Below are 5,910 nucleotides of genomic sequence, written 5' to 3' on the forward strand. Positions count from 1 at the left end.
ACAGAGAAGTTTCTTTTTATGCATCCTCAGTTGCTTCAGTAATGTCTGACTCTTTGCAACCCCATGGACTGTAGCACACCAGGCTCCTCGTTCCATGGGATTCTCCAGGCAAGAATACTGGAGTGGTTGCCATTTCCTCCTCCAGGGGATCCTCATGACCCAGGTATCAAATCTGCATCTTTTATGTCTCCTGCACTGGCAGACACGTTCTTTACCACTAATGCTACCTGGGAAGCCTGTCGAAATGTACTTTTAAAAAAATTTCTTTGCTTCTGCATTTTATATCTTGGTTGATAAAGTATTCACTGTTTCAAGACCTTCCATATTTTATTCTGCCACTGTTTATCCAAATACTTTTGTTGTTTTGGTTTTGAAATAAATTTAAAAATCCATCTAGAACATACATAGAGTTGTCTACTTAGACAAAAAGGCACAACATGAGCCCTCTCAGCTTCAGTTTATTCAAGACCTTACTGAGGACTACAGGCTGGCAGGCAGTTGAGGAACTGCTCCGAAGAGGCTGGGGAGGAGCCAGTATGTACTGGAATTTTTTGGCTGGAAAATACACGCATTCAAACGTGTAACTTGGTAAAAGATCACTGCTAATCACAAAGAAGAGATGCATGGGTGCTCAGTTGTTCAGTCGTATCCAACTCCTTGCAACTCTTTGGACTGTAGCCCGCCAGGTTCCTCTGTCCATTGGGTTCTCCAGGCAAAGATACTGGAGTGGGTTACCATTCTCCAGGGGATCTTCCAAACACAGGGATCAAATCCAGGTTTCCCATATCACAGGCGGATTCTTTACCGTCTGAGCCACCAGGGAAGCCCACTGAGTCACCTGGGGAGCCCCAAAGAAAAGATCAGTTCAGTTCAGTCGCTCAGTCATGTCCAACTCTTTGCGACCCCATGGACTGCAACACACCAGGCCTCCCTGTCCATCACCAACTCCGGGAGTTTACTCAAACTCATGTCCATTGAGTCGGTGATGCCATCCAACCATCTCATCCTCTGTCATCCCCTTCTCCTCCTGCCTTCAATCCTTCCCAGCATCAGGGTCTTTTCAAATGAATCAGTTCTACACATCAGGTGGCCAAAGTATTCAAGCTTCAGCTTCAGCACCAGTCCTTCCAATGAATACTCAGATCTGATCTCCTTTAGGATGGACTGGTTGGATCTCCTACCCATCCAAGGGACTCTCAGGAGTCTTCTCCAACACCACAGTTCAAAAGCATCAAATCTTCAGTGCTCAGATTTCTCTATAATCCAACTCTCACATCCGTACATGACTACTGGAAAAACCATAGCCGTGACTCGACGAACCTTTGTTGGCAAAGTATTGTCTCTACTTTTTAATACACTGTCTAGGTTGGTCATAACTGTTCTTCCAAGGGGCAAGCATCTTTTAATTTCATGGCTGCAGTCACCATCTGCAGTGATTTTGGAGCCCAAAAAAATAAAAGTCTGTCACTGTTTCCATAGTTTCTTCATCTATTTACCGTGAAGTGATGGAACCAGATACCATGATTTTAGTTTTCTGAATGTTGAACTTTAAGCCAACATTTTCACCCTCCTTTTTCACTTTCATCAAGAGTCTCTTTAGTTCTTCTTCACTTTCTGCCATAAGGGTGGTGTCATCTGCATATCTGAGGTTATTTATATTTCTCCCAGCAGTCTTCATTCCAGCATGTGCTTCAGCCAGCCCTGCATTTTGCATGTACTCTGCATATAAGTTAAATAAGCAGGGTGACAATATACAGCTATGATGTACTCCTCTCCCGATTTGGAACCAGTCTGTGTTCCATGTTCAGTTCTAACTGTTTCTTGACCTGCATACAGATTTCTCAGGAGGCAGGTCAAGTGGTCTGGTATTTCCATCTCTTGAAGAGTTTTCCACAGTTTGTTGTCATCCACACAGTCAAAGGCTTTGGCATAGTCAATAAAGCAGAAATAGATGTTTTTCTGGAACTCTCTTGCTTTTTCGATGATCCAGTGGATGTTGGAAATTTGATCTCTGGTTCCTCTGCCTTTTCTAAATCCAGCTTGAACATCTGGAAGTTCGTGGTTCAGATACTGTTGAAGCCTGGCTTGGAGAATTTTGAGCATTACCTTTCTAGCATGTGAGATGAGTGCGATTGTGCAGTAGTTTGAGCATTCTTTGGCATTGCCTTTTTTTGGGATTGGAATGAAAACTGACCTTTTCCAGTCTTGTGGCCACTGCTGAGTTTTCCAAATTTGCTGACATATTGAGCGCCGCACTTTCACAGCATCATCTTTTAGGATTTGAAATAGCTCAACTGGAATTCCATCACCTCCCCTAGCTTTGTTCATAGTGATGCTTCCTAAGGCCAACTTGACTTTGTACTCCAGGATGTCTGGCTCTAGGTGAGCGATCATGCCATCGTGGTTATCGGGTCATGAAGATCTTTTTTGTACAATTCTTCTGTGTATTCTTGCCACCTCTTCTTAATATCTTCCACTTCTGTTAGGTCCATACCATTTCTGTCCTTTATTGAGCCCATCGTTGCCTGAAATGTTGCCTTGGTATCTCTAATTTTCTTGAAGAGATCTCTAGTCTTTCCCATTCTATTTTCTATTTTTTCCTATATTTCTTTGCACTGATCCCTGAGGAAGCCTTACTTATCTCTCCTTGCTATTCTTTGGAACTCTGCGTTCAAATGGGTATATCTTTCCTTTTCTCCTTTGCCTTTTGCTTCTCTTCTTTTCACAGCTATTTGTAAGGCCTCCTCAGACAACCATTTTGCCTTTTTGCATTTCTTTTTCTTGGGGATGGTCTTAATCACTGCCTCTTGTACAGTGTCATGAACTTCCATCCATAGTTCTTCAGGCACTCTATCAGATCTAATCCCTTGAATCTATTTGTCCCTTCCACTGTATAATCGTAAGGGATTTGATTTAGGTCATACCTGAATGGTCTAGTGGTTTTCCCTACTTCCTTCAATTTAAGTCTGAATTTGGCAATAAGGAGTTTATGATCTGAGCCACAGTCTTGTTTTTGCTAACTGTATAGAGCTTCTCCATCTTTGGCTACAAAGAATACAGTCAGTCTGATTTCTATATTGATCATCTAGTGATGTCCATGTGTAGAGTCTTCTCTTGTGTTATTGGAAGAGGGTGTTTGCTATGACCAGTGTGTTCTCTTGACAAAACTCTGTTAGCCTTTGTCCTGATTCATTCTGTACTCCTAGGCCAAATTTGCCTGTTACTCCAGGTATTTCTTGACTTCCTACCTTTGCATTTCAGTCCCCTATAATGAAAAGGACATCTTTTTTGGGTGTTAGTTCTAGAAGGTCTTGTAGGTCTTCATAGAACCATTCAGCTTCAGCTTCTTCAACATTACTGGTCTGGGCATAAACGTGGATTACTGTGTTATTGAATGGTTTGCTTTGGAAATGAACAGAGGTCATTCTGTTGTTTTTGAGATTGCATCCAATACTGCACTTCGTACTCTTGTTGACTATCATGGTGCTAGAGCGACTGTGAGGACATACCCTATATCCAAGGGCAACCCAGCAAAATGGTAGGAGGGGCAAAATTGTGTTCAGGATCAAACCCCATACCTGCTAGAGATGCTTAGAGGGCTCAAACATACCTTGTGCACACCAGGACCCAGAGACCCCACGGAGACTGAGACAGAACTGTGTTTGAGCGTCTCCTGAGGAGGTATGGGTAGTAGTGGACTGCTGCAAGGGCAGGGGCTCTGGGTGCAGTAGATCTGGGTAGGGCATAAGCCATTAACCCCACCGTAGAGCTGCCAGAACTTACACAGGACTGGGGAAACAGAGCCTTGGAGCGCACAAGCAGAATCTTGTGTGCACCAGGACCCAGGGGAAAGGAGCAGTGACCCCATAAGAGACTGACTCAGACTTGCCCATGAGTGTCCAGGAGTCTCCAGCAGAGGCATGGGTCAGCGGTGGCCTGCTGCAGGGCTGGGGGCACTGACTATAGCAGTACATGAATGGGACCTTTTGAAGAAGGTTGCCATTATCTTCATCACCTTCACCATAGTTTGGCCTCATGTCAAATAACAAGGAGGGAACACAGCCCGCCCATCAACAGAAAAGTGGATTTAAGATTTACTGAGCATGGCCACGCCCATCAGAACAAGACCCAGTCTCCCTGTCAGTCAGTCTCTCCCATCAAGAAGCTTCCATAAGCCTCATATCCTTCTCCATCAGAGGGCAAACAGACTGAAAACCATAATCACCAAAAACTAACCACTGATCACATGGACCACAGCCTTGTCTAACTCTAATTCAAAGAAGAGATATTTCAAGTTAATTATTTTAGTGCTTTCCGATGTATAGGAAGAGTCAAGAGTCTGGGTCATTAAAATTCTTCCTGATGTATGTGTCTATCAGTATAGGGGCCCATTTATCTAAAGCACAGATTGCCTCATCCTATTTTTTCACCCTGAATACCTTTCAGGATGTACTGCCAGAGCACTGCTAAAGTGGGTGACAACTTAACTATTGCATGACTGTTGAATGAGTGACATTCTTTTGTTCTTTTTTCTGTCCGCAGAGTTAGGGAGGTCATTTTATTTTTTTTCCCAAATGCATGGCTAACTTTCCATTTATTCCTTACGGATTTAAAATGCCATCTTAAGACTTCCCTGATGGTCCAGTGGCTAAGACTCTGTGCTCCCAATGCAGGGGCCCTGGGTTCAATCCCTGGTCAGGGAACTAAATCCCACATGCCCACAACTAAGGGTTTGCATGCCCCAACCAAAGACACCACATGCTGCAAATAAGACCCAGAGCAGCCAAATAAATAAATTTTTTAAAATGCTATCTTTTTTCAAATACTGTTTTTCCTTGCATGCATGGGTCTTAACATATGTTTCTAATAGAGCTGGATAACTGGGTTTCTTGTCTACCATCGATTTAAGCAAGGAAATAAATTGAGGACTCAAATGAATCAAATGATCCAAAAGGAAGTGAGAGCTGAATACAAAGAAGAATATAGATAAGCAGAGAAGGAGAAGCTGTGCTGTGTTGCACAATGATAAAGATAAATACTCCGAATCTTTAAGGAAGGATCAAATTAAGTTCAGACCCTTTGATTTTTTAAGACAGGTAGCAAACTATATGTTTTAGAACAATTTCTATTCTTTAAAGTGGTAAAAAAATAAACACTGTTTTGGCACTTGAAAGGGCAAGTTTCCATTCTGTGGAAACATCAGTTATGCAGGACCTTGATCCCCATGCAACGTCAGCTACACTGAGTGTTACGGTAACTCTTAGAACAAGGAGACACTGCAGAACCAAGCTCACAAATGCAGAACAAGGAAGGTCTCACCTATAATTTTAAGCAAACCTGAAGAAGGTCCAAGTGCTTCTTTTCCCACACCAGGCTTGGTTCCCACATTGGACTGCACAGGTGTATAGCCCTTTATCTCACAAGTTGCCAGCTCTGCGTGTTCCTCAGCCCTGTTGCTTCCTGCAAGAGATAGAAGTTCATGGTCCCGTAATTTGAGCTTCCGCAGTCTCATGTTTAGCCCAGGGGTAAAAATCAAGGAATATGAATCAAAGGAACAGTAACAAAGAAGCAGTCTTCCGCTGTGTGCCCTTACCACTGAGATATCACTCTGCTCCCTCAAGGTGTCTCCATGGTAACTCACTTGTTCCTCCAAACAGCCTGGATGGGCCCTGCGGGAGACTGGCCTCCTGCCCCTCCACTCCCTCCCCGCAGTAGAATGAAACAGTCACAGCCTTTGCCTTGTGACTTCCTAGTATTGCAGTACATTTTCAGGCCTCACGGATCTGGGCCTGGACTCCGTGATTTGTCAAGGGAATATTAATGAATATCGCCTAAGCAGAGGTTGTAACTGTGCTTGCATGGTTTGGGTTCTTCATTTTTTTTTTCCCCTTCCAGTTTCACTGAGATATA

General features: G+C 43.4%; 1 non-coding gene across 1 annotated transcript; it reads left to right on the forward strand.

The window, feature by feature from the left end:
• The first annotated feature begins 4,630 nt into the window (after positions 1 to 4,630).
• TRNAG-CCC lies at positions 4,631 to 4,703 on the forward strand. Its single transcript has one exon. It is a non-coding gene; the product is annotated as a tRNA-Gly (tRNA).
• Positions 4,704 to 5,910: the final 1,207 nt, after the last annotated feature.

Source organism: Cervus elaphus, chromosome 25 (assembly GCF_910594005.1).
Source record: "Cervus elaphus chromosome 25, mCerEla1.1, whole genome shotgun sequence".
Taxonomy (NCBI): domain Eukaryota; kingdom Metazoa; phylum Chordata; class Mammalia; order Artiodactyla; family Cervidae; genus Cervus; species Cervus elaphus.